The following is a 23,803-nucleotide window of genomic DNA, read 5'->3' on the forward strand; positions in this document are numbered from 1 at the left end:
CACTCACTAGTTAATTTCTAAAACCACTCCACCCATGTTTAATATATGTTGTAGTTTTGTGCATTTATAAATGTTACGTTGATTGAAAAGCCTTTGCTGGGCGGTTTCCCGATGCTGCTGGCTCTGCACACAGTGACGGCATATATGCAGCTGCTGGTAAGGAGAGAATAAGGCAGAACAAAACCATCCTTTGCTTCTGATGAATGATTGTTTGATGCCTAATTTTGTGAGAGTCAGATCTCTCCATAATGAAGCTGACATGCTCTTTCCCCACCAAGTTACCTTTGAAAGATTCTCACAGCAGCCACCACTTGTAAATCTCAACTGGCAAGTGAAAAATTACAGATGACATGAAAAATATGATGGGAGAAGAGACTAAGGAGACAAAACAAGGTCCTATAATTTGTTCTTCATATTTCTGTAAATCATTACTGAGTGCAAACCCCAAATTATATAGAAAATGCTTTCCTGGGAGAAATATCTTGGAATGGTACATCATTATGCATTTATACTTAATTAGTGACCATCTTAGGAAAGGGAGTCTTTCCTGTCAGTGGTTGAAGCATACCTCTCTCTGCAAAGGGGGAGGGGCACCGATGGTCAAGTGGAGATTAAATTGTGGTTTCATTGAGCACTTCACTCTACAAATTAAGGTGGAAATGATAGGTTCAGCCTGCTGAGGGTGTCAGGAAGGCTCCTGACAGGCTGGCTGGTTGAACAGGAACTTTAGTGGTGAGGCAGATATACAGTGTGGATATGATTTTAAGAAACATGAAGTATTCTAGGTTTCCTCCAGCTTAACTTATGGTAATGTGAAAGATGTCAGAAAGGAAGGCCATGGAAGGGAGATGTATGATTTGGCTTTCTCTAAATAAAATTTGATATACTTCGGGAAAAAGAAAGTTTAGCATGGCTGGAAAAACTAAACCTCAATTGAGGGAAATATTTCAGTTATGATATTTTAGGATAATCTAGATATTTTCTGGTTTTAAAACTTTAATTTAATCATGAAATGTTGGTTCATATTTTTTTCAGTCACAGCTGTATTGACTTTCACATAACCTTTAATTTTCTATTATTTGATCAGCTATTTTGTCAATTTTTATTCCTTTGTAGCTATTGTAATTCTCACTACAGACTAAAGAAAATGACAGATAGGGTATATGACATGTCAGGTTGACATTATCAGTTCAGTTCAGGGACTGAGATTTCCCAAGTTTTCCTAGTTCTAGTTTAATATTTCCGCCTCCAAATCAAATCCTGATTTCTCTACATATAGTTCTTTTTTTTCCATTTTTTATTAGGTATTTAGCTCATTTACATTTCCAATGCTATCCCAAAAGTCCCCCATACCCACCCACCCCCACTCCCCTGCCCACCCACTCCCCCTTTTTGGCCCTGGCGTTCCCCTGTACTGGGGCATATAAAGTTTGCAAGTCCAATGGGCCTCTCTTTCCAGTGATGGCTGACTAAGCCATCTTTTGATATATATGCAGCTAGAGTCAAGAGCTCTGGGGTACTGGTGAGTTCATAATGTTGTTCCACCTATAGGGTTGCAGATCCCTTTAGCTCCTTGGGTACTTTCTCTATCTCCTCCATTGGGAGCCCTGTGATCCATCCATTAGCTGACTGTGAGCATCCACTTCTGTGTTTGCTAGGCCCCGGCATAGTCTCACAAGAGACAGCTACATCTGGGTCCTTTCAATAAAATCTTGCTAGTATATGCAATGGTGTCAGCGTTTGGATGCTGATTATGGGGTGGATCCCTGGATATGGCAGTCTCTACATGGTCCATCCTTTCATCTCAGCTCCAAACTTTGTCTCTGTAACTCCTTCCATGGGTGTTTTGTTCCCAATTCTAAGGAGGGGCATAGTGTCCACACTTCAGTCTTCATTCTTCTTGAGTTTCATGTGTTTAGCAAATTGTATCTTATATCTTGGGTATCCTAGGTTTGGGGCTAATATCCACTTGTCAGTGAGTACATATTGTGTGAGTTTCTTTGTGAATGTGTTACCTCACTCAGGATGATGCCCTCCAGGTCCATCCATTTGGCTAGGAATTTCATAAATTCATTCTTTTTAATAGCTGAGTAGTACTCCATTGTGTAGATGTACCACATTTTCTGTAGCAATTCCTCTGTTGAGGGGCATCTGGGTTCTTTCCAGCTTCTGGCTATTATAAATAAGGCTGCTATGAACATAGTGGAGCATGTGTCCTTCTTACTGGTTGGAACATCTTCTGGATATATGCCCAGGAGAGGTATTGCTGGATCCTCCGGTAGTACTATGTCCAACTTTCTGAGGAACCGCCAGACTGATTTCCAGAGTGGTTGTACAAGCCTGCAATCCCACCAACAATGGAGGAGTTTTCCTCTTTCTCCACATCCACGCCAGCATCTGCTGTCACCTGAATTTTTGATCTTAGCCATTCTGACTGGTGTGAGGTGGAATCTCAGGGTTGTTTTGATTTGCATTTCCCTGCTCCAGTCGCGCAATCGGTTAGCGCGCGGTACTTATACATATAGTTCTTGAGTGAAGTCATTTTTAAGTGAGAAAATTCATTTTAACTTTGTTCTTTTAACCACAAATGTCAATTTCCCATCTATACCAACATTCTTTTACTATATGTAGAAATAATATGTCATCTTTAGTAAAGACTAAAAAATAATTCTGGTTTTCTAGTAACTTCTAAGACATTTAAGTGTCTGAGCTTGAACTAATCACAGATACGATGTCTTTCTCCAGGTGAAGAAGGGAGTTTTCTAGGAGGAATTCAAATCTGAAATCCATATCCTCATTACACTGTGAAAGGTGTTAAAGAATTTTCCATTGCTAAGGTCAGAAATCCTATGGTGCATATCTGGACTGTGGCTGTCAGATACAAACCATCAAACACACACTACCACATCAGCACTCACGATTCCTCCTGTAATTCAAGTTTCATATGGTCATCAGAAACAATGGTCATTGAAATAAGGTCAGTATATCCTAGAGGACATGATTTCTTCTGAAAACCCATTTAGTATAAAACACATAAACTCTGAACCAAATCTAAAAAAAAAAAAAAAAAATTCCTTAATGCCACTTTGAAGATACCTTCAAGATAAATATGAGTAAACTCAGTCATAGGTAAAACTAGGAAATACAAACAATTCAGATATATAAATTGCAAGGGAAATTCTTTCATGTAACTCACATCCAGACCTGTTTCTAAAAGTTGGTTGTTATATTTGTAGTAAATATGGACTGTGAATTTGGGCACTTCTGTGTACAGCCACACATATCCCATCTACACAAATGGACATGATATTCACACACACACACACATATACACACACATGTGTGTATGTGCGTGTGTGTGTGTGTGTGTGCGCGTGTGTGTGTATGCGTATATGTATATATATATATATATATATATATATATATATATATATATATATTCTCTTCAACAAATGCTAGCAAGCTATGCACACTTATTTGCCTCAATTTCAGATTCTGGAAGCTGTACTCCTAATGTATGCCTGTATACTTGTGTGTGTGTGTGTGTGTGTGTGTGTGTGTGTGTGTGTACGCACCTTTTTCTTTTTCTTTGTGGATCTGTTCTGGAACAAATTCATGTGCTTCTGGGGAATGCCCTTATGCAATAAGGTTTTGAGTCAGTTTAGTTATAGAGAATAGCATGAGCTCATTCTAGTCACTTCCAGGATTTGGGTTTCATTGAGATAGGGTATCACTAGTAGTTCTGGCTGCCCTGGAACTCATTAATGTAGACCAGGATGGCCTCAACCTCAGAGACATATCTGCCTCTGCCTCCTTACTGCTGAAAATAAACATAAATGCTACAATGCGAACTTCATGTTGTTTTTGTTTTCAATTGTTCAAGAACATGATAGTTTTTAATATAACTGCCTGATCTCATTCATCTATGAGTTTTCAAGGGGGAAAAAAATCTATTTTTCTCACATGCCTTGTCCCTTCCTAACACTCACTTTCAGGCTAAAGTGATCTGAGGATATTACCAAGAGCCAGTGAAATGTCATATGTATATTTCAAGAAGGATCATCACAACAAACACCACCCAACTGTCTAATTTAGCTATTGTTGGCATTTCTATTTGTTAATCGTTAAAATGCACTCTGCATTTAGGTTTAGTTTTCTATTTCCAGAAGTTTTGTAAAATCTTCACTCTTACCCAGGAAATGACAGTGTAGGGAAGAAGCATAATAAACTCTGCCTTTGAATTAAGCCTTTAAATACAAAGGCGTTACAGGTCCAGGTAATCTGTTCAGAAGAACTGTGCACATGCTGGATACATCCCTGATAATTTAAGACAAGTACTTTGAAGGAAGATTATTGCGTCAGTAAGATGTATCTCAAAGTTGAGGCACATGAGAGACTTTGATGTTGGGGTGAGACATTAGTGATGTTTTCCTTGTTGAACAGCTTCTACCTATGAATAATGCACAGACTACTGCTTGAAGTGGAACGAGAAAATACCACAGGGAAATGAAATACATGGGTAGACTGGAAAGAGGAAGCTATTGGGGTGTGCTATAGGGGCTATGCTTTTCAAAATCGACTACAAAGCAGAACAAAGCAAAACTCATGATACAATTTGATGGAATTTTACTTGAATGGTAAAGGTGAATAAAAAAGAAAAAAGCTGAAAATCCACAGTACTTCTATGAGGATAAACATTAAAATGCTGCCTGATGCAAGCAGAGCAGAAGTGCATAATTTACTAAGTAGCCACAGTGTGTGTCATGCTTAATGCTTTCTCTACTATAGAGTCCACAGCCCCAATTCTTGTGTAGGAGTAGAAGTTAATGAGGTCTTCAGTATGCAGGAGCTCTTGAGGTGGTCTTGGTGCCCTCTACCAACCTATGCCAATGTGTTCTTGAAGGAGGACACAACTCAAACAACACTGTTCACAAGCACAAAGGGAGCCTTCACAAGAGTTGACTTGTGCTGGCATCCTGGCCTTTAACTCCAGGCCTCCAAAATCAGGCGGAATAAACAACACATGGGCCTTCAGAGTACGTTATATTAGCATAAACAGCAGGCATTTATTGCTCATAGTCCTATAAGGTGGAAAAATCCAAGGTGGATGTCAAAGTTGATCCAGTGTTGGTAGGGTTCACCTAACCATATCTTCAAACAGGCAAAAAAAAAAAAAAAAGAGGGGAGAAGGAGAGGGAGAGGGAGAGGGAGAGGGAGAGGGAGAGGGAGAGGGAGAGGGAGAGGGAGGAGGGAGGAGGGAGGAGGGAGAGGGAGGAGGGAGGAGGGAGAGGGAGGAGGGAGGAGGGAGAGGGAGGAGGGAGGGAGGAGGGAGGAGGGAGGAGGGAGGAGGGAGAGGGGAGGGCGGAGATATTGAGATTTTTGTATCTGTGACTCTTCTTAGAAATCATTAAACCCAGACAGGTGGGCTTCTGTCTTGTGACTGATTCATCTCCTGTGACCTTTCTTTTCATATTATCAGTCAAGATTTCAACATATGAACTGAAGTAGGAATTGAGCTTTCAGTCTATAAAGGACCCGTGGAAATGTTAGTACATATTTTTATTGTTGAGTTTGCAAATGAGAGAGCTGGATTTCTTCATAAAGATATACCTGTAGAATGCATACGCAGCTATATAATAATGCTGAACGGGAGTCTGGTACCACCAATAGACATTTTAAGAGTACATTCCTAGGCTTTTGTTCTAGAAAGACCCTGGGCTCTGCCTTCCTTGGCTTGGAAGGAAAATAAGAATGACATGAGCCTGTCATTGAAAACTTATCTACTCCCCAGTCTCTCCCTTGAATACAGTTTGAAGATAAATAAAAAGTTCTAAAATTTCTTCTATTGAGAATAATATACACAGAGGCAGAGAGGTACCTGACACTGACCGTTCTTTCTTCTGTTCTTCCACAGCACCCCTCGGTTCACAGAATGCACACCAGGCAGCTCAAAACCACCCAGAATTTCAGTTCAGGGCACCTAAAGCCCTTTTCTGGACTCTGTGGATACCTGTATTCAGTTAACATACCGCCATACCCACAAACACATGAATACACCTAAACTTAAAATAATACAAATAAAAAGTTCTGAAAGATTATTTATAGTGAGGAGAAAGATGCATTCTTAAAATTGTTTATTTGAAACTTTTTCTATTTGGAGAAAGACAGAGGAAGGGTAATACAGCTAAAAACTAAGGCAGGGGAGTAATAGATGTGAAACCCTTTAACAAAATAGGAGGTAGAAATGCCACAAAATGCTTTTAGAGCATAAGCTTTTCTATTACAATAAAATTTTCCGTGGCATGGTATTTTAATCAGGATTACACTGGGGGACTGAAATGAAACCATTAGAGCATAGACCATTTACTTATCTAACCAGAGGACCTTCACAGACTCTAAGCAATTTTCTTTCATTTCACATCTTGCTGTGTCATGTCACATATCAGATATGCAATTGAAAATGAAATTATCTGTAACCATGTCACCTTAATCGTATTTATTTAAAATGCAAAGGCTCTTCCATGCTACCTTATTAATTCTGAAAATACAATATAGTAATTTTAACTAAAGACTGTGCATAAAAATTAAGTTTGAGGATGTGTCGAAGACTCAACCAGCAAGTAATGGAATTTGTGAGAGAGCATGCATGTGTAGTAAACAGCACACATTGGCACAGCTGTACCTGTGAGAGAAAGCATTCTGGGACAAAGATGTCTGTGCTCTCCTCCACCCCCCAGTGACCCTCAAGACTGAGAACTCTGACCACATGGTCCATTGTAAGTGTTCTTGCCTCATTTACCTACAGACAATAATATCAGAGTGGTCCCTTTAACAGGTAAGAAGCTGACAGCTGGACTCTCAGGAGTGTCTGCACCTTGCTACACAATCTCACACTGTGATGTTCACAGCATTCATTTTATTATACTGTTACATTGGTCATAATATTTACACTGACCCACACAGTACAAAGACTGTGAAATCACTGGATACTTTTTGGGGTAGACAGTATTTGCATTTTTTTTCATAGCATGGGTAAATTTTCCTCACCACAGCTTCTCAGCTGAGGAGAATGCTGAATGCTGCTTCTGCTGGCCTGAGTATAGGAAGAAGGTTATCTGGGATTCATCCCAGTGAGGCACATTGGTCTCAAATTAACAGATATGATTGTGTGTGTGTGTGTGTGTGTGTGTGTGTGTGTGTGTGTGTGTGTCTAAATGTAAATGTGTGTGTTTCTGTAGGTGTGGCTCTAAGTGTGCATGAGTGTTTACTGTATGCACATCTGGGTGCCTTTGTGTGGCTTGGTGCCTACATATTTTGGGTTGCCAGACATGTGGACATATGTAAGCATGTATTTCTTTTAAATTTTCTTATCTAATTGCTGCATAGGGACATAGCCAATGCTGATTTTAGTTATCTTTATTAATTCACATCTGCAGATCTTCCTTCCATCAAAATGCATTAGCAAGATACACACACAAGCACACAAAAGCACATAAGCACACACATGCTGATTCTTGCACAGTCTCTCTCTAATGTGAAATTTTGAATTCTGGCTGTGTAATGTCTCTATCTGTGTGCTGACAGGAACATTGTTTCATTTATGCCTGGAAGATGAATAAAGATATAGACTTCCCAGGTTCCTGGCATCCTAACACAGAGGCACCTCCTGTGTATGATCCCATCACACAGCTACTTGGCCTTGAGCCGGCTGACACTTGCTGATCCCACCTAAGTATCTCACTCCAAGTTTTCTGTGATTCAATATTATCCTCCTGTTTCTTTGTTACTCACAAAATGTAGCATGCTTCTGGTTGGGAGAGACTTGCTGGTGCCAGCTGTGAGATGAACAATAAGCATATATTTGACTATGCCATATAGAAAGCTTTATCTACCTCTTCTGAAAAGCCATGTCCAGAAAAGCCCCATGCTTCAAAACAAAAGGGTACAATGATCATAGAAATATAATTCTTCATCTAGTCTTTAATAGGGAAGACTGGCATTATTCGGGCTAAATGAAGAGTTATCATAAAGGACAGAGGAGAGGAGAGAAAAGAATGAGTAGGGAAGATGGCAGTCCTCAATTGCAAGACAGGATATAGTGAAAACAAAAGGAAGTAGTATAAACTTAAAAGGTAAATACTGCTCAGAATTGATATATGGAAATTCTATTGAAGAAAATAGAAAGAGCAAACCAGAAGTCAAAGGTCTACTTTCTACTGTTAGCTCCTTAAGAAATCCTCCACTCTGAAGGTTTGAATGAATTCATGGAGTACTTTTGTTGTTGTTGTTTTAACTCTTTATAAAATTAAATTATAATTCCATCTTTTTTCCTTTCATACTTTCAACCTTTCTCATGTACATTCTCTTGTTCTCTCTCAGATTCATGACCTCTTACTCTTTAAATGTTCATTGATAGATGTAATGTATCATATATATCAGGTCTTCTGCAGGAACAGACTCCTCCCCCCACACCTTCATGTTTATATTACAGTGTGCCTATTTAACCTTTCATTCTCACGCTCTGCTCTCATTTATTTGCCAGGATGTCTTATAAAAATTTTGTGATCAATAATATGACATGTTTATTTGAATATATATATATATATATACATATATATGTATATATAACTATACGTAAATATATAAATATAACCTACTCTGTCCATATGAAGTGTGTATATGTGTGTCAATATGTGAATGGGGTATAGTTCTTTGTATAAGCTTGGGGCTTTGTGAGGTGAGGTGAGATTCACGCCTTACATATGAAGAAATCTTTTTGTGTCATCATTGTTTGGGTCTTTTGAGGAGCAAGCAATGCCATTGAGACTTCATGGGTATAGAATACCAGTCAATACTAGGTGACTCAATTCATAGAAAACATGCTGTTCCCCTGGCAGTCACAATATTTCTACTCCTTTTTCTGACATGATCCCTAAGCCTTTGGTAAGGAGTTGTGTTATAGATAAATCAGTTGAAGTTGGGTACTTCATGGACCCTTGTTCTTTATATTTTGACGAGTTATGGTTTTCTTTAATGATCACCTTATTTTGCAAAGAGAATTATCTTTGATGAGGGATTAAAGCTACTCTTCTCTGTGGGTATAGGATAAATATTTAGAGTATAGTTAAGAATAATGATGAAATAAAGTAGTAGTATCCAAGATCTATAATCTCACCAGTATATGTTCAAACAGAGGGAGGTAATAGTCCAGTGTGGTGGCACAAACATTATTCCCAGCACTGACCAGGTAGAGGTATGCAGACCTCTGAGTCTGAGGCCATCTTAATGTACAGATAGTTCCAGGACAGCCAGGGTTCCACAGGGAAATTATGTCCAATAAAACAAAAGAAAAAGAAAGAGAAAGAAAAAGAGAAAAGAAAAAGAAAAAGAAAAAGAAAAAGAAAAAGAAAAAGAAAAAGAAGAAGAAGAAGGAAAAGAAAAAGAGAAAGGAAAAGAAAAAGGAAAAGAAAAAGAAAAAGAAAAGAAAAAGAAAAAGAAAAAGAAAAAGAAAAAGAAAAAGAAAAAGAAAAGAAAAAGGAATTAGGGAAACCATGGCCAGAAATGGAATTCAGAGACTTCTTTATCACAGGTAGAGCACTACATTTGTACTGAGACCCCTTTCCCTTTTTGTGCTTCCATATCCGGAGGCCTCTTCTTTATAGAAGCTAGCCATTATAGTATACCCACATGGGAAAACATTGAGAGAGGCTCTGGACACTGATCATGGAAGATGTGAGTTGGTCCACGAATCACTTTTCTGAGCTTAGACAGAGAACTTTGCCACTTCAAGTGACATCGGAACTTTTTATTGCAAACTATCAAGCTACCTTGAGAAAGATGTACACAGTAAGTACATGTCTGGATTCCTGATTCATAGACACTAAAAAAATAAATGTTTGTTGTTCTAAGAAACAAAGTCTTAGTGTCATTTGAAATGCAGAATCAGGTAATTAATGCAGTAATTTCCCTCTATTCTCCTTGGTAATTAAAGTTGTGTTGAAAATTTAGAGATTAGGACAAGTCATCCATTTTTAACAGAACAAAAGGGTTCTGGAGTGTATGTGGCATGGGATATGAGGGAAGTGGCACCATCCAAGACCTTGTAACAGAAGAAGACAATTTGGAGGGCTTCAGGAAATCTCTGTCCTGGCTGAGTCTTATCTGTGTTAGTTTGATTCTCCTTCCCAAACTGAAAATCTTCCCATACTCTACTTCTGGGCAAGGGCACTTTCCATGCCAGCATACAGAATGCCAATTTTGGGTTCAGTTTTAGATTCTAAAATTCGAGGTCAAAACTTTGGAGATAAATGGTCTATTTCTGGTCCTGCGATGCTGTGCAACCACATGGTCAGGTGGGGGTTTTAGCAACAGTCAGATTTGCTTGCTACCCATGGAAGACTTTGAAAGGATTAATGAGGATAATGTTAAGACTCACTACATGATTCAGAAGAAAAAATACAGCATGACAAATATTCTTGTGTTCAAAGGTAACCTATTTTCTTAAAATATTTTTGGGTTACCACTGGGACATAAACCTTTTTAGAAAGTATATTTTGATCTATTTTCTAACTGTAATGAGACTGGCGACCAACTAAGAAAAAAAAATAGACAGTTAACTTTTTATCGAGATGCATCGAAATGTCAAGGCTTGTTCAAATCTTAGCTCAACCACAAATTGATTTCTTGATTCGGAGGTCAGTCTTTTAATTGGTAAGGTAGATGTAATGACACCCTGAAACCATCACAAGTTGATCCTCACACGTTGCCCAGGAGCACCCAGTTCACAAGCAGGTGATGGCAGCACTGTAGACCTGGAAGGGTGTGAAGCCACTGAAAGCTGCTTAACTAGTGGTGTTGGTTCATGTAAAGTAATCATTTCTTCTGCCACGCTTAGGGAATTGAATGCATACAGTAAACTACTGGCTGCTGTCATACAAACCAAGGAGTCTCCCAAGGGACATCATTTGTCAGAAGACTGGTTGCTGAAGCCGGTGTCTCAGGTGACACTTCAGAAGTCCTAAACATGATGGGAGTACTTTCTAACCTTGCTTTTATTAGCATTGTACTTCCCTTGGATGTGGCTTCTCCTCTGTTTCTGCTCACCCCACTTCTTTAAACTGCAGGAGTCCATCACACTGACAGCATGGAAGAAGAAAACACAGTGATCCATGTCATAGCGGCCACCTGCCCTTTAAACATTTCTCAGTCTCTGGAAGTGTAACCCAATGATGAAGTCAGCTTAAGTGGGAGGTTTTGGAAGCATACATTTAGGATAGGATCAGGAAAGGAGATGTTGACTATTTAATACTGAAAGGCATTCCTGTTGTTGGAGAACTCAGAATTGAAGTATTGCTTTTTACTGATTCTCCACAATATCTCCAGCTTCAAAAATAAAATCAGACATACACAGGCACTAGTGCACTTTAGTGTATGACACTTCATTTTCATAGTCTCTGTGAGTTTTCCATAGTGTTAAGGAAGCTACAGAGAATTCTAGAAGGATAGAAGTGCATGTGTAATATAAAAAAAATGTTATGCATAGATAGCTATTGACATCCTGAAGTCCTCTACAGCCTTGGTTTTTCATGGAAGTCCAACATCACCCAAGAAAACAAGAGGAAACCTTGTCAACTGATACTGAATGGCAGCCAAATACTACTGGACCATTGAGCCTTAGCACATCTACTTCTGCACTTTTTATTTGGAGGAATTGCTTTTGAGCACTCAGGTCTTCCTGGTGACCATAAGTAATGATCTGCATATTCCTAGATGAGATGGCCTCATCAGCATTTAACACACACACACACACACACACACACACACACACACACACACACACACACACACACCACACGTGGGGCATAGGGCTCTGCAACACACGCATCAATAAGTTATTCTCCTCTAATGAAATGAGCCAATTTGAGAAGAATCATAAAGGTTGGTTTCTTGTTAAGCCACTTTATTGGGCTCATTCACTAGTTCTAAGGAACAGACTGGGGAAGTTGACATGGGGAAGGAGACAGTGGGATCAAAGGGAAGAGAAAGAGGAAATAAGAGAAAAAACATGTGCATATACACAAATACACAGAGAAAGAGAGAGAACACATAGAGAGAGAGAACATAGAAGGAGAGAGAAGAAAGACCAAAAATATCTGGATTATATAAGAAAAAGCTTCTGGAAGAAGGGAAACCCAACTCTTGAGCTAGAAAGTTCAGGGCAGAGGTAGGAATTGTCCTGTAACAGGTAGAGCCTAAATCTGAAGGCCAGGTCCACTTTTGTATGTTAAATATGCACTCCAGCCCCTTGTTCCAGCTCTGAAACTGAACACCGTAGGCTTTTGTTGATAACACATGAATAAAGAGAGATGTAATCCTCTATGCCTACTTCCTACTGATATTGGGGTGTCCTTTTGTGAGAGAAAGATGCAAAAACTTGGAATGTTGGCCAAGTCCAGGAAAAGCAAGCTGTTTTTTTTGTTTTTTTTTTTTTCCTGTACAGGTGTGGGACCATCTTGGGCTACCTACATAAAGGCCCAGTTAAGTCTTTTCAAGTTTATAAAAAGAAATGATTTCTACATATGCTAGTATTACTACTGTTTGTAATTTTTACTGAAATCCTCATTATAGAAAAACTAGACACACACCTTTAAGTCATAAAGGAATCTTGGGAAACAGTTTAAAAATCTCAAACTTGTGACTAGGATAGTGGATCTATAGTGGAATGTTTTACCAGAGTCAGACTAATAATCTATCAGAACTACATTGATTAATGTAGAAACTCTGAACTTTAAAGTCTCAATATAACAGTGGCACAGTAAGGGGAAGAGATCTGAATCATATTAATTCTTCCCATATAACTTCAGTCACTTTCCTATCACCATTCAATTTTTTCAAATACTCCAACCTTTGTAACTTGCATTTACCAACCTCAAAACACTTTCCTAGAACCTCAAACACTTTCCTAGAACCTCAAACATTTTCTTAGAAGCTTTCATATCCTCAGCCTTCACACACACACACACACACACACACACACACACACACACACACACAGGTATGGTTGGGGGGGGGGGATTAGTCTCCATGCCTTCAGACATCCAGCATCTTATAAGTACTGATACTCTGACAGCTACCTTATGAATCTTCTTAGTAACACCTCAACACTTGTCACCTTTAAACAGTATGTCTGCCAGTTAGCTACAGTGTGTTTTCTCTTTCCAGTTCTATTGGTATATACATATCTGAAATTGAGCACACTACCTCTATAGGTATAGTGTGGGGAGGTTGAAATTCCCTGCACTTTAAAATTTTATTGTATTAATTAAAATAATTTATCAAGTGTTTTCCTTTGTCTACATGTGCTTCTAACTAAGAAATCAAGCATTCATCATGAATTAGTAATGGATTTGAAATTTATCTGCCTAGACTTCATGCTCTCCAGAAATCCTTGGAGCCTATGTGTAAAACAAAACTTCCTTGACATCAGAGAGAAAAACTCTGGACACCCCATTCAAAGTGGACCTAGGGAAATATTTCTTCTCTTATTCAGAGGAGGTATAATCAGGTAGTGTTATGTGGGTAGTCATAGTCAAAGCAATGAAAATATGATCTAAGAAAACCAGATTACTAATAGAAAAAAAAAAAGGCAAAGTGAGGTTTCCCATAGAAACAGTAGAAGAGAGTTAGCATGGAGGGGGACAGCCATCTAGACTTTCATCCTCTGAGGATGTCTTCCTAATTGTTGGCATCTGCCTCTGAAGAGGTCTTTCTCCCCTTGAATTCTAAAGCTATTCTCCCTGAAAATCCACTTTCTCTAGTTTTAAGCAGTTCTGCAATTTAGTACTACAAGAATCCTCCCTGCTGAGATTTGCTCTTTAGATCCTCAAGAGACTTGCAATGGCTCCCTCCCCACTGAGGGGAAGGCAGAGGAATCCCATTTTCTTGGCAAGCTTTCCTTACCATTGCTAGTTCCTCTTTGCTTCTGCCACCTTTGCCTTTGAGCTTTGATTTGCATAGAGCTTGGAGCACTTAGAAAGATTACTTACCATTCCAAATCATGACCACTTTCACTGCTCTTTCTTCTGAGGTCAGTACCCAGACAGCTACAGTAAACTTTAAATGGCAGTCTTTGGGCCCAGGATAATCTCTACACATTGTAGTCAAAACCACATGGGAAAGCAAGATATTCCACAGGCTTGGGCCATGCAGAAGTGGAAGCATTCAGCAGCCACAATATAAAGGGTCTAGGTCAATGTTGTCTACATGATAATCTGTTCAATTGGTCACCTCCATTCTCAGTTCTTTCCTGACATCTTATTCTTTCTTTATTCCTTTTCTCTTCTCCTTTATTTTCAGTTTTAGTCTCTGTATTTATTCCTCAATTTTAGTTTTTCTACTACAAATATATATCCATTTGCCATTGGGTAAATGGTTCATTGAATAATGATACCCCAGACTCAAATAGTATGTATTCTTCAGAATCCAGCATGTTGGGGTCTCCTGTTACCAAAATAGACAACTAGGTAAGCTTGCAGGCCTGATTAGGGGAATTCTGGGGTTGGTGAGCTTTGTCTTACTCTGTCATTAGTCATTTCAGAACCATTACTGGGGCTTATTGGCTAGAACTGTTGCTGAGGAATCCTGAGGGTGTAGGTGGGCTTTATCTTGCTCTATCTCTAAGGAGGTATGGGGCTAGCTGTTAACTGTTGACCCATTGTCCTTGTTTCAGGTCAGGTGGTAGGGTAGTTTTTGGTGGCAGGGCACTTTCTGACTAGCTGCCTGAAGCCTGGGTTTTTAGACCTAATCTCCTGAACTGCTATTTTGAAGTCTGTCATGGAGTCAGCCTGTCTTATCAGGTATATGGTAAAATTTCTCCTCTAGGCAAGCATGACTTAACAGTAGTACTGGTTTCTGCTGCTGGAGCCAGAAAGCAGCTGTGTTAGATAGCACATCACTCAGTTCAAAGGCATGATCAATGGAGCTGCAGAGATGGCTTGTTAGCAATTAGACACCTCCATAGCCAGCCTTGAGGGACCTGGTGGCAATGGGACCATCAGTTACCTTCATGGTCACCCCCTCACCCCCGAGGGACCCTGAGACAAAGAGGACCTTGAGACAACAAGAAATGTGATCAATAGCTGCCCAGGAGCAACACATTTCCATTGTCTGCTGCACATCCTCCTTTGCATGAACCACACCCTCATTAAAAAGGTATGCTTTTCCTTCCTCTCCACTCATTTTCTTCCTCTATGCAGAGGCAGCCTCTATGGTCCCTTACCCCTCACATTAATAAACCCATAATTATTTGCAGGGAGAATAGTAAGACCTGTTACATGGTGTGATTTTGTCAGAATTAGCAGCTTATTTTCACCAGTCCCCATCAGAAACTGCACTTCCTTGGGCCAGGACTTATTCTGTTCCTCTGTGTCCCTTTTTGTAAGTGTGCCCTGCTTTTCCCTCCTCCATGGCTTCCAGACAATCACATTACAATTCATCAGCTTGTCACTGTACCTGAACATTTCTCTTGTGAAATTCTACATTACCAGAGAGTTTTGTGGGAATACGTTCAATACATCAGCTCATCTGTCTATTTAATCCAACATTTTGGGCAACTATAAAATTTAAATATCATAACAGTCCAAAGAATAAGTGATTTGACTTTTAAAAAATACATGAGCTATGAAATGATTGACTAATCGAGTAAGATCAGCTGATATTCCTCAGCAGATGCATGGATAAGAAAAATGTAATATATATACTTAGTGAAATTTTATTCAAGCAGAAAGAAAAATAAAATAATACTCAAGGGGAAATAACTGAACTGGTAAGTATTATCTCAACAAAATGTCTTAGAAACACCAATAGCATGTTTTCATTCTTATAGGCTGATCTTTCTTTGGTCTAAAGTTTTATGGATGTCTAAGTGTGTGTGTATGTGGGGGGGGGGGTGCACAGGTCAGGTAACTGGAAAAGCAATAAACAAGGAAGGGCTCAAAAGAGGGTTGGTAGAATGTTGGAGAAAGAGCTTAGCAGTTAAAAGCACTTGTTTGCTTGGTTCCCAGCATTCAGCTCAGATAGTTCACAACTGCTGGTAAGTATGGTTCCAGAGGACATGACTCCAGCCTCTGTTCACCTGAGGCATACTAATGCAACTAATGCATGTTCACATACATGCGCATGACACCCATCCACAGTAAAAAAACAATTTTATGGTTGGGAGGGTGGTCATCAAAACTTGAGGGAGGGAGCAGGGACTGTTTTTCATAGCTTTCCCTGCTTTTTGGGACCCTGTGTTCTCCTACTGGGTTGCTTTGTCCAGCCTTAATATGAGGGCCTAATCTTATTGCAACTTGATATTCCATGTATGGTCAATATTCCTGGGAGGTGTGCCCATCTCTGAAGGGTAACAGAGGAGCTTGGATGGTGAGGAGGGAGGAGGTGACATGGATGCTGGAAGGATGAGGAAAGGGGAGTGAGAGGCAACTGCAGAAATGTAATGTTTGAGAGAATAAATTAATAATTTTTTAAAGGGCCACAGCATTAGGAAAGTTGAGAAACACTAGATTAGAGAAAAGATGGTCAATGAAAACTGTATGAAAATTCCATTGTGAGACTCATTTCTTTTTCATATTTTTAGAAAAATAGTAAATAAATACAACAATGAAATACATTGTAGAGTCTGAAAAGTTTTTAATCAGAAATTGGAATGCATATAAGAAAATACAGATACCAGAAAATAGTTTGGTTATTAAAGCGATTGCCACACAAATGTGAGAATCTGAGTTTAGAACCCATGCATTATCCAGGCTTGGCACATGCCTGCAACCCCAACACTAGTCATCTAAGGACAGAAGACAGAATCCTTGGTGCTTGCAGGCCAGCCAGTCTAACTAGGTTTAGTGAGAGTCCCTGTTTTAAAAAATAAATGGAGAGCAACTGAAGAATATAACTAATACAAATCCCTAGATTCCATACCTGTATGTGCATACATGCAAACAATGAGAATTTACATAAACACACACACACACACAGGGAGAGAGAGAGACAAAGACAGAGATAGAGAGACAGAGAAAGACAGAGACAGAGAGAGACAGACACAAAGACAGAGAGACAGAGGGACAGAGAGACAGAGAGAAAGAGAGAGATGTGAATAAATACAAGCAAACCCGTGCCCTTTAGGAAACACATTGCTGTAGGGTTTTTCCCAGTTTGCTCTTTTTCTGGATGTTAATGAATAGATAACCTTCTCACTGAATTCCTACTGAATTCCAAGTTTGTCGGCTTTAAGGATTTTCTAGGATGTTGGAACATTGGTGAAGGCTTAGCTATGTCAGAATTCAATCTTTAAAGGCACATATAATAAAATAATAGTAAAAGAGAGCACGTGGATCCATACACAAGACTAACACGAGGATAGGGTATGAGTATATGGGTTATGAGAATGTGAAGCCTCCAAGAGGTTGAGTTTCTCTGAAACTCTTTGCCTCGAGCCTCTCGACCTGTCAAGCAGACTACACTGGAGTTTGCGTAGCACCTGTGAACTTAGGTTGTTTGTTGTTGTTGTTGTTGTTGTTGTTGTTGTTGTTTTGTTTTTTTGGTTTTTTTTTTTTTTTTTTTGCTTTTTTAAAAAAATCACATGTATTTTATATCTCCACATGAAGGTAGAAAACAATTTTTTTTCCTTAGGTTACATACAGCATAGCAACACAGCTTCTGGCCCTGTGTGTTAATAATAAGTGCTCTGTATGAGTGGTGCAAACTGTTGAGAAAAGATACTGTGATGTCAGCTCAATCAACATTCTATATACCAAAACTTGAAGTTTAAGCACAAGAAAATAAAATTTAAAACTGGAAGAAAGAAAGGAAACTTAGAAGAAAGGAAACAAGCTCAGAAGGAATGAAGAAAGGAAGGAAGGAAGGAAGGAAGGAAGGAAGGAAGGAAGGAAGGAAGGAAGGAAGGAAGGCAGGCAGGCAGGCAGGCAGGCAGGCAGGCTGTGTGGGATGTTAGGAAACACATGATATCTGAATATCCAGGGTCACCACACTCAGCTGTTGCAACTCTTGCACATTTTTTTTTTCATTTGATAAAATGCAATTGTCTGCCAGGGTCAGCTGTGATGTGCTCTTCTTCCAGATAGATCTCTGCTTGCATCCAAAAGGCCCAATTATGGTGAGAATGCTATCATTTTGATTCTAAACACATTTGTGTTTTTGATACATTGTGAAGCTTTCCAACTAATTAGAAAGCACCACCTTTAAGAATACAGATATCATTTATTAACCCACACAGGCATACTGTTATTTTTTTGTTTATCGATTTAATTTAAGCTCTTGACCCTTGAACTTTCTGCCTTCACACAGAGCTTATATTTTATGAGCGCAGCAAAAAGATGGTATAGATAGCCCATAGAATCATGTCCCTTTAATATACTGAATTGCTGAATGTTATTTTCATTTATCTCATTACTAATGAAATATTGTAATCAAATAAAGATGGATTTCAACAGACAATAAACCTGTAATTTAAAAATATTTGTAAAACTTTTCCTTATTTACAAGTTTATCCTAACCTGCAAGTATACTCATATTCTTGGTATCCCTCTGAAAGTTGTCAGATTCAAAAGAAGACAACTGTGTCAAACCCTGACAAATTGCCCCAGCAAACTCATGAATGGAAGGATTTCACACATGATTTGTCTGACAAAAGAGACTTTCACAAGGACAGAAATAGCTCACTCAAGAAAACTCCAACACTGTACCAGCCCTAACTTGAGAAACTGCTTTAGCTATTTGTTAAGTTTAGCTGTTCACTCTAGCTGCTCACCCTGGGAGCTTACCAGGGTGATAGGGAGCCTCAAGAACCAATGGACTGTCTTTTTAAACAGTGCCTGGAACTTTGCATTTTTCCTTAAAACTTCTTGTTGGGGTAACTGCCATCCTTTGCCCCAGTTCAGAGGCTGCCTGCCTCTACATGGGTACCCCAAGTTTCAGGTTTGTTCTTTGTTATTTCCAAAATGAAATTTTCAGCATAGAAATTCATTTTTGTATTTTTGTTCTTCAGAGGAATGGAAATAAGAAAAATAGAGATAGCAAACTGAATTTAAAACATTAACAAAGAAAAGATAATCAGCATATGTACCTGGACTCTCAATTCTATAGCTCAGTACTGTGTTCTCCTGAGTCCAAGGGAAATTAGAAGCAGAAATTGATAAAAGAATATTGATTTATTTATAGTTAGGCCACATTAGGAAGAGACAGGCCCTGGCATCTACTATGCTTGCCTATGATAGCTTTAGAATTTATTAAAAACATAAGATATGGCCAGTAGATATGCAGATTTCACTGTGAAACATTTTATTGATCTTATTAGGGGACAGTGAGTTGGCCCTAGGCTTTCTGTATTATCCTCATTCTTATAACTTTGTCTTTATCCTCAGCATAGAGGATAAATTATATTGTTTCAAGTCACACAATCATAATAACCCTAAAATGATATAGATGGTTAAATTACCTAAGATTTCAAGGCAGCTATATTGAAAATATTGCACCTTTTTTTTAGATTTTATTACTTTTATTCTATTCTTTGTATCAGTGATCAGTTTAAGAAGAATGTTCCCAACATCCTTCAAGATAGCACACATCTTTAATCCCAGCACATGGGACACAGAGATAGAGGCAGGTGGATTTCTATGAGTTTAAGAACATCCTGGTCTACAGAATGAGGTCCAGGACAGCCAAGGGTACACGAGAAACTGTGTCTCAAAAAACCAAATTTAAAAACGGAAGAAAAGAAAAATGAAAAACGATGTTTCCATTCAAGTGTGACATGTACTTCGAACATATTCACTCACCCATGTCCTTCTCTTTCTCTGCACCTTGCTTTGCAACTTCCTTTTCTTCTACTGAAAGTCTCCCATATATATAGTCCTGTGTCATATATATTGTTTTATGTAATAGGATCTACATATAAGAAAAATGGCCAGTATTTGTCTGAGTCTGACTTATTGAGTCTAATGTAAAGATGTCAACTTGCATCAATTTTCCTACAGATGACACACTTTTATGCTTTATAAATGAGTGACAGTACACATATTCTTTACTCATTCACTGTAAATGTACACCTAGATTTATTCCACCCTTGGCTTGGCTATTGTGAATAGAGCTGCAATTAACATGGATGTGAGAAGCTGCTGTAGTGAACTGACTTAGATTTATTCCTTGTATTCTCAGGAGTGATAGAGCTGGATCACATGGAAGTTATATTTCTAGATTATATAACCCTCCATACTTATTTCTAGTGGTTGAGCTAATTTATACTCTCACCAGTAGCATAAAGTATTGCCCCCTTTTATCTTCCAGTCCTAGGTTACCCTGTATCCACCATACAGGAGAGAGAGAGAAGAAGAGGAGATAGAGAGAAAGATAGATAATAGATAAACTAGCTTTAAAATTACATTTTAAATCAGAGATTTGTAAAAGTGGAGGATAAAGAAGTGGATCCACTCAGTGGCAGAGGTACAAGATTTATCTCTGTACAGGCTACTCAATGGGCATAAGGACAAGTTTCTACATCCTCCTTCTTTCTCTGCTGATTTGTGTTAGTATCTTCAAATGGAAGCACATATTCTTTGAACTTTGCTTCTCATGTTGATCTCTCTATTGTTTTCCCACAATCACAGTGTTGTTTTTGGTCAAAGCAGTAGGTACATTACTATAATTGCCTTCCTATCTGTAGCTATGTTACACAGCTTTCGTCAATGTTTTCCACTGGCTTGTCTTACCTCTTGAAACATTTAAACAAATCCCATTGTGTCTGCCTTTTCAGGATAGCTAGATTTTGGCCAGTCCAGTTTATGACTCATACCAGCTTTCCAACTCTGGGGAAAGTCCAGAGCTCTGATTTGACATTTTTATTTTCTGGCTATGGCATTCTGGAGTTGGATCATAGGCTATAATGTGCTAAAATTTTCCCAGGCTCATGTGTTGATCACACTAGCAGAGTATTTTGCCTACCTGCTAACTATTCTCGGGCTCAAGAAGAAAAAAAAAAGTCTTCTTGAAAGATCTAATTTAGAAACAAACAAATAAACAAACAAACAAAAAAATAAAAAGCAAATCTTCTCAATAGCAACAACAACCACAACAAACCCAAAGTCCTGATTAATTGAGTGCATAAATCTATCAGATTTTCAAAGAACAACTAACACAAGTTGGGCACAAATTACTTTCTAATATAGAAAAGAAACATTTCCAAACTCTTTTTACAAAGATAGTTTCACCCTCATACCCAAACTAGGTAAAGAATTGACAAAAACACAGAGACAATTATAAACCAATGTTCCTGATTAACTTAGATACAAAAATTCTGAATAAAATGCTTGCAAATCTATTCAGTCATACATCCAAAAGATTATTCATCATGATCAAATTGGCTTTATTCTAGAAGTGTAAAGATACTCATGTAAATCAAGAACCATAATTCACCACATAAATGGACTCCAATTCAGAAACCAAATAATCATTTCAATTGAAATAAACAAGCAAACAAAGATGTTTTCCTTCACAATTAAAAATCCTGGAGGCAGTAAAGATGAAGTGAATATATCTCAGGATATAACAAACCAACAGTAACCATCAGGTTAAATCAAGAAAAACTAGAAGTATCCCCATTAAGATTAGGAACAAAACAAGGGTTTCTACTTTTACTACTTCCTTGGGATATAGTGCTGGAAGCCATAGATAGAGCAATAGGGTATAAACAAGAAATAAGGACATCATGAGTTTTGCAGGCAAATGGATGGAGCTAGAAAATATCATCCTGAGTGAGGTAACTCAAACCCAAAAGGACATGCATGATATGTACTCACTAATGAGTGGATATTACCCCCCCCCCCCCCAAAAATACTGTATTCCTAGGATACAATCCACAGAACTCAAGAAGGTTAACAAAGAGAAGGGCCCAAGTGAGGATGCCTCAATTCAACTTGGGAAGGTTTAAGGATCAAGATGTAAGCAACATAAAGAATGATACCATGGATGAATGTAACCATGGAAACCAAGCCTAGAGTGTGTGCATGAGTGTGAAAAGTTGAAGTAAGGTAAATACCTAATGAAGTGATGTGTGAATGCCTTAATTATGACTGGTAGCTCAAATATCCTGGTCTAGCCACCACAACTCACTCACTCCTTGAGTCCCATGGAGATGCTGTTGTACTGAAAGATCAAGTCCACTGACCCAGATGCCTGCTGAATAACAAGACGAGCCCACACAGTGGACCAAGTTCCAGGTGGACCCCAAAGCAGAAGGGCACATCATTAACCTTACCTGACACACTGCCATTGAGCCAGACTATGACATCAGGCCAGACTGGAGGTTAGTGAAGTAAGTGTGTGTGTGTGTGTGTGTGTGTGTGTGTGTGTGAATGAATGCTATCCTATTGTGGTACTTATTTGTTTATTGCTACTTATCAATAAATAAGCTATTATAACCTGACCTCTGAATCCGAGGCTCAAGCCTGATTTAGGACAGTGAGAAAAGAAAGCAATCATGGGGTGAGGGGGTAGAGGGAGGAAGGGACCTAGCTGTAAGAGGGAACAGGGAGGGGAAAGGGGGAACATGATCAGGTATGGGGGGGCAGTAGTGAAATCCTGAGGGCCAGCAGAAAGAATGGAAACAGGCAACCTCAGAAGGTAGGAGGTGGGGGGACCCTCTAGAATGTATCAGAAACCTAAGAGGTGAGAAACACTCAGGATTCAAAGCGAGAGACCTTAGATGAAATGCCCAACAGTGGAGAGAGGGCACTTGTAGTATCATATCATTCAATAATTAAGAAAATGTCCTACAGTTTTGCCTATTCCCCTATCTTACAAAAGACAATTTCTCAATTGACGCTCCCTCCTCTCAAAAGACTCTAGCTTGTTTCAAGTTTACATAAAAATTAGCCAGTACAGTACAGTACAGTAGAGCACAGTAACAGTTTTTCAATATGATATACAAACACATCATTGTTAAGTCTTTCCTTTCTTGTTAATTTCCAAGATCATATATTAATATTAATATCACACCTAAAATATTTCAAATTTTTAAAGTCCCACAGTCTTTGAAAATCCCTGTCTTCCATGGGCTCATGTACTGAACTGTTGATCTCTAGTTTGTGAAACTGTGTAGGAAGAATTGGGAGGCATGAGGTTGGAAGAGTGGTTTCATTGGAGATGAGAGAGCTTTGGAATTTCAAAAGCCCATGCTATTCCCAGTTAGTGACCTTAGCCTTGTGGTTGTGTCTCAAGATGTAAGCAATCTGATACACTTTAAAGCCATGCTTGCCTGCCCCTTGTCATGCTCCCCACAATAATGAACTCATTCTATGAAACTGTAAGTTCTCAATAAACTCATTCATAAATTTCTTTGGTCATTTTCCCTTATCGCAGCTATAGAAAAGTAAGAGAGAAGTTGTTGCCTGAAGTGGAGCTATTGTTGTGGCAGGCCTGACAATGCTGGCTTTTTTTTTTTTTTTTTTGAGGAATATGAAAGATTTTGAAAAGGTCAGCTCAGGAACTTTGGAAAGGTCATGGAACACTTGCCACTCTGGAAGGGAGAGGCTAATTAACATTCCTTAAACCACAGGATGGGGACCAACCGGTGGGGGGGGGGGGGGGACACTAGACTGTTGCCTACGTTCAGAAAAGAGAAGTCGTCACCTCATTTCCTAAAGACCAATCAGTTTAAAAGGTGCACTGTTCTGCCAATCATATTGTGCCAAGTTGCTGATGCTCTATTCTGCCCCTGGAAACCATATAAAAACTG

The sequence above is a fragment of the Mus musculus genome, chromosome 11 (assembly GCF_000001635.26).
Source record: "Mus musculus strain C57BL/6J chromosome 11, GRCm38.p6 C57BL/6J".
NCBI lineage: Eukaryota > Metazoa > Chordata > Mammalia > Rodentia > Muridae > Mus > Mus musculus.